We start from the raw sequence: 20,740 nt of genomic DNA on the forward strand, positions 1-20,740 counted from the left end.
TAACCAGCTATTTATGCCAACACACCCATGCATAAAATATCCACTCAATGCATTTATGATACATTCAAGATAGAGCAATGGATTCTAGATAACATAAAGCTCACTGCAATATTTGAAAACTCTTTACTTCTACTAACCTTGAAGAAACTACAACTTACAGAATTTTGGTATAGTATCATAAAGTATCTACCATTACCTAAAAAGCTATGAAAATAACCCTTCATTTTCCAACTATACATCTGTGTGAGATCAGATTTTCTTCTTTTATTTCAAATAAAATATATTATAACAGACTAAACAAGCAGATATAAGACCACAGCTGTCTTCTATTAAGACAGACAGTAGAATTTATAAAATAATCAACAAGGACCTACTGTATAGCACGGGAAACATGAGCCAGCACTCTGCAACAACCTACAAAGGAGAAGGAGCTATAAAGGAACAGATACACGTGTATGGATAGCTGCTTTACTTTGCCGAGCCTCCCTGGTGGCTCAGCGGGAAAGAATCTGCCTGCAATGCCGGAGACCCAGGTTTGATCCCTGGGTTGGGACGATCCCCTGGAGGAGGGCATGGCAACACACTGCAGAATTCTTGCCTGGAGAACCCCAGAGGAGCCTGGCAGGCTACAGTCCGTGGGGTCACAAAGAGCCGAGCACGACTGCAGCGACTTAGCGTGCATACTTGAAACTGACACAACATTGTGAATCAACTCTAGTCCAATATAATATTTTTTAAAAGGCAACAGACTGAATTTTGGGGCGTCCTTGTGTTAAGTTACTCAGTCGTGTCTGACTCTTGCAACCCCATGGACTGTGTAGCCTGTCAGGCTCCTCTGTCCATGGATTCTCCAGGCGAGAATACTGGAGTGGGCTGCCATTTCCTTCTCCGTAGGGGGATCCTTATATTACTTCTATTTGGCTTTTTCTCATTGGTCAGGGAAGTCCTTTCATAACCCCTAGAAAAGTTCCTAAGAAATGACTTGAAAGTCAACAATTTAATACATCTAAGAGAGTCATGTAAGTTCTAAAACCCAAGAAACTAGTCACTGTTTCATTAAATTATTATGAAAATATCAGCAAAAAAGCCACACAGAGATTTTTCAAAAATATAAAAGAATGCCATATTTCAGAAAATATAGTTATTTTAAAAGAAATATTTACTTTGATATATAATGGGTTTATTATGACTTTAAAATGAATTCCTAATGAATATGCTACACTCCACATTTAAACTTTTCAAATTTAACATCAGATACAGTCAATATTAGAGGCTTCCCAGGTGTCTCAGTGGTAAAGAATCTACCTGCATTGGCGAGAGAGGCAGGAGACATAAGTTCAATCCTTGGGTCAAGAAGATTCCCTGGAGGAGGAAATGGCAACCCACTCCAGCATTCTTGCCTGCGAAAACCCATGGTTAGAGGAACCTGGCAAGCTATAGTCCATGGGGTCACAGAGAGTCAGACATGATTGAGCGACTGATCATGAATGCATGGTAAAGGTATATATTCATAGATGTAACTCACATAGACAAAAGCTTTTTTAGTTTTTCTGTATTTATTTAGCCTGTTGTAGAGGTGGAAAGACCAACATGTCTGAGAACCACTGTCCCAGAGGATTTGGGTGGTAGGAGTGAGGACTAGGAAGCAATTGGCTAAAGTATACAGCACTCTGAATTTTATTCCAGGACACAGAAATGTATTAATATTTCACCCCCCATCAGCAAATCAATTTCCAAGAGACCACTGTTTTTGGTTATTTTCACCTCAAAATGCACAATGATAATTGAGATGAAATGAAAACACCATCTCCCCTAATGTTTAAATACCAATTAGCACCTTACACCCTGTAGTCCATGAGGTTGCAAAGAGTCAGGCATGACTTAGTGACTGAACAGCAACAACCCTGGACAAGCTGGCTGACAAAGGAGTTTGGTGCTGAGCACAGCCTTACAAAGTTGTCTTTCCTTTGCCCAGGGATATAGCATTTCTTGGAGAAGGGGATGGCACCCCACTCCAGTACTCTTGCCTGGAAAATCCCATGGATGGAGGAGCCTGGTAGGCTGCAGTCCATGGGGTCTTGAAGAGTCGGACACGACTGAGCAACTTCCCTTTCACTTTTCACTTTCATGCATTGGAGAAGGAAATGGCGCAACCCACTCCAATGTTCTTGCCTGGAGAATCCCAGGGACAGGGGAGCCTGGTGGGCTGCTGACTATGGGGTCACACAGAGTCGAAAACAAATGACTTAGTAGCAGCAGCATAGCATTTCTAGGTTAGTAAACTTTCACATAAGGAACTAAGCCACTGAAACTGCATCCAATCAGCAAAGGTTCTGCTAAGTCGCTTCAGTCGTGTCCAGTCGTGACTCTGTGCGACCCCAGAGACTGCAGCCCACCAGGTTCCCCCGCCCCTGGGATTCTCCAGGCAAGAACACTGGCGTGGGTTGCCATTTCCTTCTCCAATGCATGAAAGTGAAAAGTGAAAGTGAAGTCGCTCAGTCATGTCCGACTCTTCACGACCCCATGGACTGCAGCCCGCCAGGCTCCTCCGTCCATGGGATTTTCCAGGCAAGAGTACTGGAGTGGGGTGCCATCGCCTTCTCCGCATCAAAGGCTCATGCCTTACCAAAAGCATGACCATTTTAAAATTATAACTAAATCCTTAGGAATAATCGGTTGTCTTGTTTCCTATATTGTTAATTGCTAAGTTGCGTCAGACTCTTTGCGACCCCAGGGACTGCAGCCCACCAGGCTCTTCTCTCCATGGGATTTCCCAGGCCAGAATACTGGAGTGGGTTGCCATTTCCTCCTCCTGGGGATCTTTCAGACCCAGAGGTTGAACCCACGTCTCCTGCATCTCCTGAACTGGCAGGTGGATTCTTTGCTGGTGAGCCACCTGGGAAGTCCCCTTTTGTTTCCTGAATAGGTGCTGAAGCTTGGTAATAAATGTATAAGTTGAAGAGTAAAATTCCCTTTCCCCTAAACTCTTTATAGTTTAAAATATCTAAATAATTAGATTAACTCTCATTTAGCTATGCCTCTCATCAAGCTAGCTCTATTAATTCTATGATCTTGTTTTTCTGGCGATCTTATCTACAAACACGTTCCTTATGGGGAATTTTGTAATTGTTTCTGCCAGGTCTATTGACATAATCAATATAAAAATGTGTTTCGGAGCACAGGTTATAACCATGAATCCAAACTCCATCACATACATCTGAGTGATGCTGAGCAAGCGACATGTGTGTGTGCATCTCAGCTTCCTCTGCTATGAAGTGGGGCTACTGATAGTACTTCACAGGGTCTGGTGAGAATTAACCTGAGTTCTGTTTGGTGAGCACTTCAGAACAATGCCTGGTTTGTGGAGGTCACTTATAACAACACAGCTGATAAATATATTTACTTGGGTCATCTTTCTATTACCAGAAACTCTCATACAGATGGATAATTGCTCCCTCTGGCTATGAGTTAAGAGTCTCTCTAGTGGATTATGTTAGGAGAGGATAAAATGACATATTTGCATCTCCATCAGCTCTCAGTCAACTCTTTCGGCTGTCTTTCTATTTGCTTCTCGTCTTTGCTGTCGTTCAGTCACTCAGTCATGTCTGACTCTTTGCGACCCCATGGACTGCAGCACGCCAGGCTTCCCTGTCCTTTACCATCTCCTGGGACTCGCTCAGACTCATGTCCATTGAGTCAGTGATGCCACCCAACCATCTCATCCTCTGCCATTCTTCTCTTTAGTATCTGTCTTGTTTACTCATGGTTCATATGCTTTGGATTGGCTGTTCTGCACTGTTTTGTGTAAATTTCAATATTCAACTTGTGAAAGTTTAACTATCATTTCTGTACTTGTCACACACACAAGCACACACCAACCTCTTTTCACTTCTGTTATCTTGAGAAGCTGATACCTCAACACAGTCACACCATCTCACAGTTGAAGATAATGAGACTCGGCACAGAAAGAGTCCCGCCCAAGGTCACAAAACTCAAAGTAGCTGACTCGAGACAGCACTCAAGCTTCATGCTCCCAATTTCACATGTGCCAAGGACACACTTTGTTGTGTTGACACTCCTGAAGAGTGACAGCCTTTCCTGTTGTCGTATGTCATGGAGTCCTTGTGGGTGTTTCTATTCTCTACTTTCATCATCTTGAGAGAATCTGCCTCTCAACCTACCAGCAGGATCTGTGGTTTGTCTCGGGTAGACACCCTTAGGGGCCATATTGTTCCTTTCTGAGGGCACTTCCAGATTAAGGCCTCAAGGAAAATAACTGCAAAGCTTTGATGATTAGAACGCTGGGGGCCTTGGCCGGCCAGGAGGAGACTGCAGATAGCTCAGATCCTTAATCATGGGGTGGTGAGGGAGATTCAGAAAGGGCAGGTACCACCAGTGTGTCACATCACTCATGCATCTTGTAAAAACGGAGGCCTTTATGTTTGCTGATGGATGGGTATGAAACATACATGTGAAAACACAGGATGCCTTCAAAAGAAACGGTTAGCTTTCCTGGTTGTTGTCATTCAACTGTTCACTTCTAAGCTCGATCATCTTGAGTACTATGGAGTCTGTGGTCTCTGGGGGAGCACAGACCCACCCCCCTGCCTTCAGGAGGAATCTCAACCACCCAGGGCCATGGCATCATGAATCCTATGGCTAACACTCAGTTTCTGTGAATGGGGAAAATAGATAAGATTGCCCAGTCTTAAGAGAAGAGAGTAGGATGATGATCCTGGAGGAAGAATGTGTTGAAAACTTCACTGAAAGGCAGGGTAGGTAGAGGAAACACAAGGTTTTGTTATGTCTGGGGAAATTTAAGTGGAGTAAACTATACCAAAATCACTGCAGATGGTGATTGTAGCCATGAAATTAAAAGACACTTACTTCTTGGAAGAAAAGTTATGACCAACCTAGACAGCATATTCAAAAGCAGAGACATTACTTTGCCGGCTAAGGTCCGTCTAGTCAAGGCCATGGTTTTTCCTGTGGTCATGTATGGATGTGAGAGTTGGACTGTGAAGAAGGCTGAGCACCAAAGAATTGATGCTTTTGAACTGTGGTGTTAGGGAAGACTCTTGAGAGTCCCTTGGACTGCAAGGAGATCCAACCAGTCCACTCTGAAGGAGATCAATCCTGGGATTTCTTTGGAAGGAATGATGCTAAAGCTGAAGCTCCAGTACTTTGGCCACCTCATGAGAAGAGTTGACTCATTGGAAAAGACTGTGATGCTGGGAGGGTTTGGGGGCAGGAGGAGAAGGGGACGACAGAGGATGAGATGGCTGGATGGCATCACTGATTTGATGGGCGTGAGTCTGAGTAAACTCTGGGAGATGGTGATGAACAGGGAGGCCTGGCGTGCTGCGATTCATGGGGTCGGAAAGAGTTGGACACCACTGAGCGACTGAACTGAACTGAACTGAAACTATACTGCCTCCTGGGCCTCTAGCCCTTGGTCATCACTGGCAACCTCAATGCTTGCTGTCGTATTCTCATGATTCCTTGGGTGCAGTCATCCTCCCCACTGCCTTCACCTCTCCAGGGGATTTCCAATGTGAGGACCATGCTAGGACTTCCACTGACTATAGAACCCTCTCATCATCCACACCCTCATTCAACCCAGAAGTTTCTGGATTTAACAAAGAAATATACAGGATGCCCAATTAACCTTCAATTTCAGACAAACAAGACTTTAGTGTAAGTATGCCCCATACAATATTCAGGACATTGTTATACTAAAATGTGTCTGTATTTCTGATCTTTAAACTCATGGTTGCCGGGGGTGGGAAGGGACAGTTAGGAACTTTGGAAAGGTCATGTACACACTGCTATATTTAAAATGGACAACCACCAAAGACCTATGCATAGCACATGGAACCCTGCTTAATGTTACATGCCAGTCTGGATGGGAGGGGTGTCTGAAGGAAGATGGATGCGTGTATATGCATGGCTGAGACCCTTATTGTTCACCTAAAACTACCACAACACTGTTTATCAGCATACCCCAATACAAAATGTTTTTGCTATTGAAAAATAAATTGCATGTCCCATCTGTTATCTGGCAACCATAGACCCATCCACTATCTTTTCAGCCCCTCCTCCTCCTCCTCCTTGAGCAGCCACATCCTCCCAGTCCCATCCCCAGAAGGGAACAGGCTTGTGGAAATAGGGAGCAGGCAGGGGTGGTCTCCTCAGACAACATGGACATGAAGCTCAATCTTCCCCAGGAATTACAGATGGTGGAGGGGGAGGAAAAAAAAAAGCCAAATAATAACTAAGAACTTACTATATGATCCTCCCACATCTGCTTCCTTATCTGTTGTTGTTGTTAGTTGCTAAGTCACGTCTGACTCTTGGCAACCCCATGAACTGCAGCACCCCAGGCTTCTTTGTCCTCCACTATCTCCCGGAGTTTGCTCAAACTCATGTCCATTGAGTTGGTGATGCCATCCAAGGATCTCATCCTCTGCTGCCCTCTTCTCCTTTTGCCTTCAATCTTTCCCAGCATCAGGGTCTTTTCCAATGAGTTAGCTCTTTGTATCAGGTGGCCAAAGTTTTGGAACTTCAGCTTCAGCAGCACCCCTTTCAATGAGTATTCAGGATTGATTTCCTTTAGGATGGACTGGTTGGATCTCCCTGCAGTCCAAGGGACTCTCAAGAATCTCCTCCAGCACCACAGTTCAAAAGCATCAATTCTTCAGGACTCAGCCTTCTTTATGGTCCAACTCTCACATCCATACATGACTACTGGGAAAACCAGAGCTTTGACTATATGGACCTTTGTCAGTGAACAGGAAACAGCTTAGTCCTCTCAACTGGAGTACCTAAATGAACTAGGAGATTAAGTAGACTCACAAAGAAGATTCCAAAGCCTGTGATTCCAAGGGTTGAGGTGTGAATCACAGCAGATCTATATTATCATTGGAAAAATTTAGTGCAAATAACTGTGAACAGATTACTTTTAAAGGAGTTTCTCAAACTTTATGCTCTTTCCCCTTTTTGCTCTTCTCCAAGATGCCAAAAAAGATAAAACAACACATTATTTTTCCTGAAGATTCATCATTGAGAAAGAAGAAATCACATTTCTAGATCTTCACCCTTCACGACAATGAAGGACCATTTGCAAGCAGGCCGGGAGTGAGTGAAAACAGTTGTTCCAATGCTAAAATGTGCATTTTTATATTAAAACCACACGCTACATGTCTATTACAAACATCGGAAGCTTTACCTGGTCTTACCCCTCCTACCTCAGAAAAGAAAAGGTTCCATTCTTTGAACACTCAGTTGCCCTGGATTTTCCTATCATCTCTCCTACAGAAAAAGACACTTCCCTTGGAACACATTGACCTTTCCTGCCTGTCATGTTCTATTCCTGGTTGGTTTCAACTTGAATGACTGTGTCCTCAGGAAAATGGGTAAATCAGAGGAGGCCAGGGATGATCCTCCGAAAGAACGTGAGCAGCTGAGAGCCACATCTTGGAGCGCTTGGGACTGGTGTGGGAATGAGAACCCTGCTGAATTAGAAACATACCCTAAATACCACTTCCTAGACTTGTATCTCTGGCTTTTGCTTTGTTACTAATTGGTCGGCTCCCTGTGGTTTTCGGATAAAATTCCTCCCTGTGAGGTTCACCTGTCTCATCTTTTCTAAGAAGGATGGAGGGAAGGAGGGCTGCATTTCTCCAGGCAAGCATACCTCCCCTAGCACCTGGGTATGACCTTCCCCTTTGATCAGAAGGATGGCCAGCAGCACAGGGAAAGGTCCAGGGAGACAGATGGAGGGGGTGTGGTTCATACAGAGCACCTCTCCCCCCACTGGAGATGGCTGTTCTCACCCTGGGGATTCTCTGGGCTGAAATCTGGGAGGTGTGTGTGTGCTGGTTTCCAGACAGAAAGTTGTTCTTTTATACCCCACAGTCCACTCCTGTGCTAACTGTTTATATGGGGTTGTGGGACAGAGCAAGAAATAGTGGACACCCTTATCAGGAGTGAGGCTGGAAGCTGCAACAAATCCCATAAACACTGAACGGGAGCAGAACAGAGCTCACCATCCTCAGGATGATTTAGAGACTGACAACAAAGCCAAGCCTCCCTAAGTTCTCTACCTTCCCTGACCCCTCCCTTGCTCACTACCCCGCAGCTAATGGAGAGGAAACCACGCTGAAGAGACACGTGTGATGACAGAGGTGGCCTCTGCCCCCCAGCTCTGCCAAGCTGCCTAGGACCACTGACAGCAGAAGGTGAAATCCACCTCCTGGCAAAAGGAGGAGGTGAGAATAGCTGACATCTGCCGCCTGCAGCCTGCAGCATCGCCTGGCGGTTTCACAAATGCAGAGGGGAGTCAGGGACCCACTGCACAGGTTCCTTCTCGTCCAGGGACCCTGCCTTTGCCCTTGGAGAGATGAGGGGTCCAGGAGGGAAGCTTAAGGATGCCAGAGGGCTTTTAGTGAAGAATGTGATTTATTTGGGGAGGTGGTGGTGAGAGCAAGAATATTCTCTCCAGCACCCGAGAGCCAAGGAGGGCTGGTCTCGGGAGAAGGGTAGGGCGTGTCCCAGGAAGAGGAATGCCCGTGGGAAGTCCTTGAGGTGGAAATGAGACTGGCCCGATGAAGGCACCGCAAAAGAAAGCCTCCCAGGCTGGTTCACGATGCACGGGATGAAGGAGGATTGGGCATGCGGTGAGGCAAGATCCAGGCAGGCTGGGCCAGGCACAGTCTTAGGGGGTATTTTTGGGGATGACTTCAGATCTTGATCTTAAATATCATGGCAAAGACACTGAAGGATTTGCGCTGGGGAGGAACAAGCTGGTTTCCGTAACTGCAAAGTAAATATCCTGTCTGCAGCGAGAAGAAGGGGTTAGAAAGGAGCCAAGCAAGAAGCGGGAAGAAGCCAGTTAGAAGGCTGGTCTGCAATGGTCCAGGCAGGTGGTCATGTCGGTTCAGAGCAGGGACACACTAGGGCCCCTGAAAGTGACTGAATGGATCTGCACTTAAGTTGGAAGGTGGTGTTGTTATTTAGTCACTAAGTCATATCCGACTCTTTGTGACCCCATGGACTGCAGCCTGCCAGCTCCTCTGTCCATGGGATTTCCCAGGCAATAATTCTGGAGTGGGTTGCCATTTCTTTCTCCAGGGGATCTTTCTGACCCAGGGATCGAACCCAGGTCTCCTACATTTGCAAGCAGATACTTTACCACTGGGTCACATGGGAAGCTCAAGTTGGGTAGATCTAGCCCAAGAGGGTAGATTTGCACAAAACGGTTGTTTTCAATCAACATCTGTTATGTAAATTTAATAATGGGCTCTTGGCCTAATCTTCTTTTATATACCCTGCTCCTAGATTTCTATTTCTAAAATTAAGTCTGATATCACTCTGCCTGCAAGATAATTCCCACATTTCTGAAAACGGTAATTTCTAAAGCCTCAATTTTGTCCTCCAACCTGCCTGTCTTTTTTTCCCATCACAGAACCAAGCCACCATCAGTTATCAGCACTCCCCAAAGGGACCCCTTGCAACCATCACAGAGCGTCCGTCTCACTCCACATCTGCCAGGTCTGCATTCCCCTCTACCGGTTTGGCTCCATATCCTATTCACCCTTCAGAGTTTGGTGGAAACACCTGGTCTGTAGCTTCTCTAAGTCCCCACTGTGAGTTCATCATCTTTCTCCTCTTTTCCCAACCAGCATATTTTCTCAAGAATATATAAGCCAAGCTTAAATGAGGCGGCAGAACCAATCCCATCCCATTAGTATGATGACACATGATATACAGTTATCAGATTATCCCTCTCTTGTGTCTGACTAGTTTCTTGGCAGCAGATCAGAAGCCAGATGCTTCCACCAATGTTGTCTGGACCAGCATTGGGTGAATCCAGGGATGTCTGCTTTCCTAAGGCCATTTTCTAATTGAAAAGGTAGCAGAATCATCGTATTATCCATTGGATTGAGTCAAGCTGTTTGTCATTCTGTTGCCTTGGAAACAGAAAAAAAAATTAGCTTTCTTGATCTGCGAGCTTTTCAGAGGGCACAGGTTCACCTTGGGCCCTCTTATGCAAGGCACAGCTATCTTTTATAGGAATGTGCTTTTATATCCGCATATATGCACAGGACTGTTTGATGTTCTGATCTTTCACCATGTTGCTAAGTCAAAATGCCAAGCCACCTCTAAGGTCTGGCTTGCATTGTGTTTAAATGAAAAGGCATGGTGGACCAGGTTTGATCCTACCTCAAAACTGAGGACTGCCACCTTCCCTGGGACTGTGTTTCCTTCTGGATCCCTCTCTGAGACCATGCTCGTGGTCTGAGGGCAGGGCTCATCCATGCAACCTGGCGTGAGTGCATGTGTCAGCAATTTTGTCCAGCTCTTTGCGACCCCATGGACTGTAGCCCGCCAGGCTCCTTGGTCCACGGGATGTCCCAGACAAGAATACTGCAGTGGGGTGCCATTTCCTTCTCCAGGGGATCTTCCCAACCCAGGGATCGAACCCGCATCTCCCACATCTCCTGCACTGGCAGGCGAATACTTTACAGCCTGAGCTACCTGGGAACTCCGTGTGACCTGGAGGCGGTGTTTAATCAGTGTTCCAGGAGGTGCCCACTGATGTGACTGTGGTCCCTGATGTGAATGGTCCCTGGAGAAGGCCACATGCTGGTTAAACAAGGCTATTTTGCTTAAGGTGTGACCTCAACACTCGTTTTCTGAACTGCCTCTAGAGTCATTATCCGTCCACAAGGTCAGATGAGTCTTTACAGCTATAGCGATTCTTTCCACCTGCCAAACTCAGAAGTATGTTCATCTTTCCCTGCTTTTGAGTCAGTCATAAAGTGAGTGTAGATCAGAGGTTCACATTGCTGAGAAAATGCCACAAACCACGAAGGAGTGTGTGCCTGTGTGTGCATAAGCCTATGGCCACATGTGTGCACGGGTATTCATGGGCATGGATTACAAAGTGAAGGAGCCCATTAGTAGAGGCAGCCTGATGGAAGGAAAGCCTTCGTGTTTGAGCATGAGATAGACCACGTGAGACCCGACTTGTGACGAATGTCTTTAAAACAAAAATAACAGGGGCCAAGGGGCTGAGGGAAGTTCCATTTGTTGAGGGCTGTCTATGTAAGCTGCCCAATACATACATACATATATATATACACTTCCCAGGTGGCTCAGTGGTAAAGAATCTGCCTGCCAGTGCAGGAGACACGGGAGGTGCAGGTTCGATCCCTGGGTGGGGAAGATCCCCTGGAGAAGGGAATGGATCGTGCCTGGAGAATCCCATGGACAGAGGAGCCTGATGGGCTACAGTCCATGGGGTCGAAAAGAGTCAGACGTGACTGAGCGACTTACACTAACCAACCCCCTGGAAGGGCTCCTGCTCCACGGCGCCTGAGTGCTCAGTGCTGTGTTCAGGACAATCCATCGCTAGGGCAGGCCTGGCGCCTAGTAGGTGTTCAAACCATCTTTCTTGATAAACTGAGCTGCGATATCCTATTTGATACATCTGAAGAGAATCCTCTTCTTCCCCTCAAACTTAATTTCTCCTTCTGCCTTCATCGCTTCTATTTATAACCTTGTTTTCCAAGGTTTGAAACCCCGAAGTCATCGTTGGTGACAGCTTGAGGATCCATCCGCTCACTCCGTCCTACACGTTGTAATAACTGTAATCTTCCTACAACCCAGCTCTGATTCTGTCAGTCCTTGTTCATAACACCTGGGGAGTTGTCCTTCACTTTCTGAAGCAAAGGCCCCCTGCTCTTTGAGGTGGAAATTCCCCCTAGCGCCCAGATTTACCCGTGTTCTCCCTCCAGTGGGGGGATGGCTCTCCCCCTCCCCGCCTACATCCCCCTGGGGTCCCTCCTGGGAGGCACGGGACCTCACATGCTCCCACAGCACCCTGGACAGCCTGCCCTTTGGCACACACTCTTGTATTTTCTATATAACTTTCTGCTTGGTGTTTCATCCTTCGAGGATAACGTTATCTGCATTTCAAAACAGCAGTAAAAATCAATTTGCACTCCTCCTTCCTCCATGGAGAATGGCAGGGGCTGTGCTTGCTCTCACCATTACTAACCTCTGGTGCAAAAGTAGGAGTGCCTCTTCTTCCTCTAAATAAACTCCCATGAGTTCCAGAGTGTCTCTTTGCTGGGGCTTGACACTCTCCCCCATTTGGTTTAGAATCTGGTATCTTTGGAGTCAACTCCTAGAGATGTGTCTGATTTTCAGCCTTGCCACCCAGAGATAAACCCTCACATTGTTCAAGAATGTCTTCCCCTCCCTCCTCCTCTCTGAGCAGGACCTGGATCATGGGCAGGAAGTGGGGCTCAGGTGTCCACCGTGTCTGGGTCCAAGGGCAGCACAGGCTGTAACAAGGACCCACGGACTGCACCCCTCTTGGCCTTCCTGGTGCCGACACCCTCTTTCAAGAGCCTGATACTCTGGACCCTCTGCAGGGATCCTGTGGATACATCAGGAATTCCAGCAGCTGAGGGGAAGGGGGGACCCCACCAGGCCAGGCGGTCTTCTTGCTGAACTACCTGGGTCCTCCCAGAACACCACACAGGAACAGCCACCCTCTGATGGGTTTCCGATGTGGCAACTCTTACCCATACTGGCAGAACCTTGCGGGGGTGGGTGCTTCCCAGACTCACCCTCTCGCTGAATTTCTTGACTTTCTAATTCCTGCTCAATCATTCAACTTCTTTCCAGAATTCAGGAAATCTGCTTCTGTGTTCTCTCTGGATTCCTGCCTGCTCTCTGATCAGCCTTCCTGCTATGGTTTGCTGTGCTAAGTCACTTCAGTTGTGTCCAACTCTTCACGACCCCATGGGCTGTATAGCCCACCAGGCTCCTCTGTCCATGGTATTTTTCCAAGTAAGAATACTGGAGCGATTTCCTTCTCCGGGGGATCTCCCCTACCCAGGGATCGAAGCTCCTGCATTGGCAGGTGGGTTTTTCACCACAAGTGCCATAAATCTTGCCTCACCTGTATCACAGCCTGGCTTTTTAAAATCAAAGAATCTCACTGGATACATATATATGTAAATCTCACTGGCACACCAGAATGTCGCTAACCACTTTCAAATGTCTGTTTAAAGCTTAGAGCTGAGCAATCATCACCCAGTTCTTAGATTCCTATCTTAATGACGGAGGGAGTGACTTAACTGCAGTGTGGGAGGAGGCAACCAGGTGTGGATGGCGGGGCTGCCAGACACAATACAGGACGCTCAGTTAAATGTGAATCAACAACTGATAGATGTTTAGTACAAGTATTACATCCAAATATTGCATGGATCATAATATACTAAGTAAAACTGACTGTCTAACTGAAATGTAAGTTTAACTAGGTGTCATGTATTTAAACTTGGGGCTTCCCAGGTGACCCAGAGGTAAAGAATTGGTCTGCCAATGCAGGAGACACAAGTTCAATCCACAGGATGGCAAAATCCCCTGGAGGGAGAAATGACAACGCACTCCAGTATTCTTGCCTGGGAAATCCCATGGACAGAGAAGCCTGGTGGACTACAGTCCATGGGGTCACAGAGAGTCGGACATGACTCAGCGACTGAACAATACAGTGAGAACTCTTAATAGAAACAAGCATGTCTAGCTGCAGAGGGTTCACCAGGAATTAAATACATCAGTTAATATTTTCAAAATTATGGGCTTTTTTATACTATACTGAACTATAGAAAGTGGAGCAGATACAGCAAAAATCCCTTATGACAATATATTTAATAGAAGAGTGAGGCTACTTGTTATCATTTTAGATGATACAATATAGAAATTAGCTTATACTCTACTCTAAAATAAAATCATTTTATAGCTCATGTTTCTAAAATTAATTTATATATAATTCTATACTGTTGGATTCTCTTTTGTATTTGTGCCTTTCACCAACTTTTATGGTAAAAATTTACACTAAGGGAGTTTTCAGTTTAGAATTACTATTGTTCATACAATTTGATAGAGCAACTTGGAAATTATGATGAATAATCTTTTGATTTATGCTGTTATTAAAACATAAATGAGAATATCTATTTATGTCAAACACAGGAAACTCATAGATCAATTGATTTTTGTGGCTGGGTAATAATGATAGAGGATTAGATGGTTGGATGGCATCACTGACTCAATGGACGTGAATCTGAGCAAACTCAGAGATAGTGAGGCCAGGGAAGCCGGTGTGCTGCAGTCTGCATTCACGCACGCTCTGTCACTGCAGTCCTGTCTGACTCTTTGTGACCCCATGGACTATAGCCTGCCAAGCTTCTCCTCTATCCGTGGGCTCCTTCAGGCAAGAATAGTGGAGCGGTTGCCATGCCCTCCTCCAGGGGACCTTCCTGACCCAGGGACTGAACCGGCCTCTCCCATGTCTCCTGTGTGGGCAGGTGGGTTCTTTACCGCTCGTGCCACCTGTGAGCCCAGTGCTGCAGTCTGTGAGGCTGCGAAGAGTCAGACACAGCTGAGCCGCTGCCCAGCAATAAGAAATTCACAGCTTTGCAATTTTTCCTCTCAGTAGTTCCGAGAGCTAATTAACCTTATAGAAGATGTTGGAGTTCTGCTGTTAAACACTTCAGTTTCCAGTTTTCTAGTTCAATGACATACTCATTGGTCCAGATTGTCAGGCTTTGCCTTGGTCATGGAAACAGATGGTTAAAATTCCTAATCTTTGGTAGGTCCCACACAGTAAGCCTGACAACAGAGTCTGACTTGAGTGAACTTATAAATCACATTGGGCTGGAACGCTGAGACCTCCCGTAGACAATAGACAAAAATTAATTTCAAATAATCCTTGAGCAAATAACAAAAAAGGCCACTTCTGGCCATTACCTACCTGGACAAATGTACCTCCAGAGACGAAGTGGTTAATTTGATTCCACTGATTTTGATTTTTTTTTACAGTTCTTTTTATTAACAAGATTTCTAAATATTAACACAGATTTCAGATCTTAACTAGAAGGTTATGGCCAAGGGGAACAAACTAGTACCTTTAGAATACCTAATTAGGTTATTTTGTAAGATTTTTTTTTTTTTTTTTTTGGATGTGGACCACTTTTAAAGTTTTTACTGAATTTGTTACGATATTGCTTCTGTCTCATGTTTTGATCTTTTGGCTGTGAGGAATGTGGGAACTTAGCTCCCGACCAGGGATCAAACCCACACCCCCTGCATTGGAAGATAAAGTCTTAATCACTGGACCACCAGGAAAGTCCCCAGGTTATGTTTTAAAGTTGAAAATCAAGATCAAGAGTTACCATTTATGGAACCCTTATCAGCTGCCAGATATATATCTATTCTGGCTTCCCTGGTGGCTCAGAGGGTAAAGCGTCTGTGCAATTTGGGAGACCAGAGTTCGGTCCCTGAGTTGGGAAGATCCCCTGGAGAAGGAAATGTCAACCCACCACTCCAGTATTCTTGCCTGGAAAATCCCATGGACAGCAGAGGCTGGTAGGCTACATTCCATGGGGTTGCAAAGAGTCGGACACGACTGAGCAACTTCACTTATACTCCATACACTTGAGGTGCCTTATCCCTTTTAATCCTTAAAAAGATCTCAATGAGGTAGGTATCAATATTATTATTTTATCCCCATGTTACAGGTTTATGGAGGTTTATTACCCAGTTCAGGGTCACACAGACAGTAGCAAATGAAGATATGAACCCATTCACTGCAGATTTACTAGTTTTACTTGCTAAACACCATTTCCTACAACTTCTTTTCACTGATAACAGTTTCGTGGTGTCTCTGGTAGTGTAGCCAGCTAGAAAAATAATACTTTAATACCCAAGAAGCACACTTAGATAGGTACATTCTTGCATAATTTCTAAATATTATTACTACTCATTTTCCTTCTCCCTACAATATATAATAGGTTCCAAATTACCCACTGGATTAAAATTTGAACTTGTCATAACCCTTTATGTATTCCTATTTGTACTTTGTCCTTTTAAAGTATAGTTCTTGAGCTAATTATAAGTAATTTTTAATTATCTTTTAATTTCAAGTAATTCCTTTTAGTCAAGAGCATTTCCTAGACAAAGCATTTTTCAGTTCTGATATCACCACCACTTTAACATTCAAAAGATAATCACTATTTTATGAGATATGTAATGCAGAATTTTAAAGCAAGGTTTCTCAATGTGGAGTTCTATGGATAGGATTCCCTGGCCACCAGGAAACATTCAAATTGTATGTGGACTTTTGCCCAGATATCCGAATACATGCAATGTGGGTAATGTTAATGTGCTCATAGCTTTCATCATATAATTTCAGAGTCCATGACTTCAAGTACTGAATGGGTTTTGATATTAAACCAACGGCTGGATGTAGATGCTTTTCTGGACTAGAGTTCCTGCTGAAGCTGGACACAGTCCTTGGGTTAAGAGTTAGCCGAAGCCCTTGGACAACTGCCGGGGCCATGGGTGGTGAGCTCCTGCTCAGAGGTGCTCAGAGGTGCCTGGGAGCCCTCTCTCATCCCTGGTGAAACTTCAGGATTTGAGGTTCACGACCCCTGACTTTGGAAAAGTCATGCACACATGCATGCTCAGTTGCTCAGTTGTGTCCAACTCCTGCGACCCCATGAACTGTAGCCCATCAGGCTCCTCTGTCTATGGGATTCTCCATGAAAGAATACTGGAGTGGGTTGCCATTTCCTCCTCCGGGGGATCTTCCTGACCCAGGGGTTAAACCTGCATCTTCTGCTTGGCAGATGGATTCTTTACCACCGACTCACCTGGGAAGCCCTTGGTAGACTCAGGGAATCTGTTATTTCTTTGAAAAACAAGGAACCCTTCAACCCAGGGATCCTCTCCCGTATTCCCCATCTATCACCTATGCGTTGCTCCTGCACACTGGCCATCCCCACCAGCCAGCATCCAGTGCCCCCGTGGTGTCTGCCCCTTCACTGAGTCACCTGGCAAACCTCTACCCTGGTGACAATGGGCTGCCTGCCTTCTCTTCTGGGGGGTCTTGAACATGACTGAAGACAAAGCCCAAACAAAGCCACAGGTTCCTCCCTCCCCCCTTTAGTTTGTAATCACTCACCTCAAGTGGGCTCTCATTCCTGCCCAAATCTCATATCCGACCTCCAGTTCTCGAACCCCCTCCCCACCATGGGATGGGTAAGCGTACATCTGCCCCTCAAGCCCCCAGCTCCCAAGGCTCTTGCCCCTCCCCTCAAACTCAACTGAGGAGCTGGTGTTTATCTCAGCTAAAAGCAAAAACAGTTGCAGATCTCCATCAGATCTTCCAAGACAGCTGTGTCTGTGCCAATCCCCTCTGCTGATCCTTTTCTTCAAATTAATGAAGAGTCCCCATTTCCTTCGGTACCACTGAACCCACCCCTTCTTCCATATGTAAGATCCTTACCTAAAGTTCTCCCTCTTTCTCCTAAACCACTAAGGTTTCATCCTTCTTCTGTGGCAATCCCACCAGCATTAAAACATGCTGTACAATCTCTCTTTTTTTAAAAAAAATATAAATTTATTTATTTTAATTGGAGGTCAATCTCTTATCTGAAATAAAGCACTGGACCCCACGTGCATGCCAAGTTGCTTCAGTCGTTTCTGACTCTTTGCGACCCCATGTACTGTAGCCCGCCAGGCTTCTCTGTCCATGGGATTTTCCAGGCAACAATACTGGTGTGGGTTGCCACTCCCTTCTCCAGGGGATCTTCCCAACCCAGGGATGGAACCCAGGTCTCCTGCGTTACAGGCATATTCTTTACAGTCTGAGCCACCAGGGAAGCCCCATTTGACCCCACACGGACATCTAAACACTGTGCTATTTTCCTTTCCCTGCTCTTCTTAGAAAAAAAAATTCAACAAATGCTTAAAATGATAACAGTACCAAAAATATATTAATAAAGATAGCAAACACCTATGTCACCCAAACAGTTTTCAGTAGTTTGCACATATGACCCTAATGATTCCAGATAAGAATCCTATAATTATTAACAATAAAGAAAGAGTCATTTAATGTGACATTAACATTTAACATCCTCATTTAACATGTGACCAAACCAAGTCACAAAGAGGTTAACTGACTACTTCAAGGTCACATCAGCCAGGACCCAAATGAGCTAAGGTTCAAACCAAGGTAGCTCATACTCTCAACCTTCTCTCTGAATTTTATATACATTTCATTCTTGCATTTCTTCACTGATATTCTGGCGAATCTGATAAATCAGGATTTAGCACCCAACCCCCGAAAGCTTATGCTGTGAAATCCAATGGTTAATTCTCAGCTTTCCTTATACTAGTCCTGCCAGCCACGGGGGACAATTGGGATTACTTCCTCTTTCCTTGGCTATTTTCTTCTCGATGTCAGAACACAGCATTGTCCTGGGTCCACTGGTTTGCCTGATTTCTCTGCTAGACCCTCTTCTCTGCAAAAGAAGAGAAGGCAGGCAGCCCATTGTCACCAGGCTAGAGGTTTTGCCAGGTGACTCAGTGGGGGGTTTTGCTCATCTCCTCTGGTCTCTGGAGATTCTAATCGCATGGGATTCACATGCTGATGACTCTCACAGTTTTCTCCCACCTTTGCACTGAGTGCCAGCTTCCAGTCTCCACTTGGATAGAAAATATTAGGTTGGCCAAAAAGCTTGTTTGGGTTTTTTGGTACCATCAAATGAACTTTTTGGCCAATCCAATAAGTTACTCAAAATAGATAGGCCCCAAACTGTTTTCACTTACTCCTTCCTGCTGCCTCCCAACCTATCTATCTCCTGCAATCTCCCACCTTAGGAAATGAAAAGCCTGTTCTTCCGGTCACTCGGGACAAAACCACTGCAATCGTCTTTACCTCTTCCCTGTTTTGAAAACCTTAAAGTCAATTCCCCCGGACCTCCTACGGGCTCTGCCTTCAGCATACTCTAATTCACATGCACCACCTGGTCTGTGCCTCAGGGCCCTTGCACATCCAGTTCCCAGCGTCTCAAATACGCTTCTCTCTGCTGAATGACACCCACCTCTTATATCAGTCTCTATTCAAAGGTCATGTCCATAGAAAAGCTTTCTGCATGGCCATGTGTAAAGTAGGACACCACTTCATCCTCCTGTTCCTTATCTTAAATTATTTTCTTCAGGACCCCTTATCTATCAGTGATTGTATTTCTTTGTTTAATATTTCTTTCTTCTAACTACTATGCAAGCTCCAACAGAATAGAAACTGTGGCTGTTTTCCAATACCTGGCAAAGTGCCAGGTCCATGGTTGATGCTCCATAAGAAGTTGTCAGATAAACCTACACCATCATTTTGTGTAATACTGAATTTTTAAGAAGATCCTCACATAAATAGTAAGAAATTTAAAAATGGACATTCAACGAACATCCTTACAAAGCCCTGTCCTGTCATTTCCAAATTTTGTTGCATGACATTATCAACAGTAAGTCCACATTTCCATTCAACTTTTCATATTTGGATTTTCTTTAACTGATGGTCAGAGTGTTTTAGTATATCGTATTTTACTCTGAAATGGATAGTGTTTCTTACTTCTGTGAAGCCATCATGCCTACAGCTGTAGATGTATGCAAACCAACCTGATCATTGAAAACACTAAGCATTCAGTTGAGTTCAGTTCAAAAAAAAGAAAGAAAACACTAAGCATATTTGAAGCGCAAAAGATGCTGCATGGTTGATACTGTTCCACACGGACTTCACCTTCCTGCTCATCAGTCGTAGGCATCGCAAGCTTGCATTCAACTGGCAGAGTCCACTTTCAAAAGAAGCAAATATCGAAAGGAAACGAAAATGATGCCCAAGTGCGTTTTGTGTAACTCTTTTTTTCTTTAATTTTTGTCAAGTCAGTTGATAGGTTTTGGCAGGAAAGAGTTCTTTGAGAACACTAATAGAGTCCATTTTCACTCCTGTAAGTAAAGTTGCTTCAGTTTTTGCCATTTTTTTTTTCACTAGGCTTTTTGTTTATCTAAATATTGGTGGCCTCAGACAAACCAGAGACTAAATTAATGTGTTTTTTTTTAAAAAGCCTTTCTGTGTGAGGAAATAGTACAGAATATTAAACACTTAATCAGCCCACAAATTAAAAAGGAAAAGTATCTTAAAGTGGAAAGAAGAAAGGTACCTTTGAATCTTCAAAAATTCTGAAAAGTAACAGCAGTGCTGAAGGTTAATGAAACAGAATTTCACATAGATTTATATAACCTATTTTCCGTCTTGATAAATATGAAGGTATCTTCAAAATACTATGCAATAAATTATACCTTTTTCGTTAAAAATTCACACATATTATCATTTCTTTCTCAAATAAGTGCAGGGATTAACACTGAATTCTAAAAATCAGTTTATCATCTTTCTAATATATGGGACACAAAGCTGAGGAGGTAATGGATCCACCATCAAGCAACGTAGAATTCAAACAGTTTGAGCTATCAGAAAAAGTGACAGAAAGGTAGATCATATTTTACAAAATAATGATTTCCTATGCATGCTTGTTGCTGCATTGAAAAGATTTATTCTTCCATACTTGTCACTTGCAGATGTGAATGATAATAAAGATGATTAGGTCAAATCAATATCACCTTCCATAGATGAACCACTGTGTTCTGTAGTATGCCTGCCATTCCATCATCCTGGGTTTATCTCCATGCTCTGCCCAGGTGACAGGGATAACAGAACACAGGTCTAAAAGCTTCAGATGACAGTCACAAGCCAGAGAAAGTCGCCCTGTTTACTGATAACATCACATTCTGCATCACGCCTACACACGCCATTGAAGAAAGACCTCTC

General features: G+C 44.6%; 1 protein-coding gene across 2 annotated transcripts in view; it reads right to left on the reverse strand.

Annotated features, from left to right (window-relative positions):
- Nucleotides 1-20,740, reverse strand: part of CTNND2 (catenin delta 2) — a 1,103,557-nt gene that overhangs the window by 372,105 nt on the left and 710,712 nt on the right. The gene's annotated exons all lie outside the window — the stretch shown is intronic.

Source organism: Oryx dammah, unplaced genomic scaffold (genome assembly GCF_014754425.2).
Source record: "Oryx dammah isolate SB20612 unplaced genomic scaffold, SCBI_Odam_1.1 HiC_scaffold_20, whole genome shotgun sequence".
Lineage (NCBI taxonomy): Eukaryota > Metazoa > Chordata > Mammalia > Artiodactyla > Bovidae > Oryx > Oryx dammah.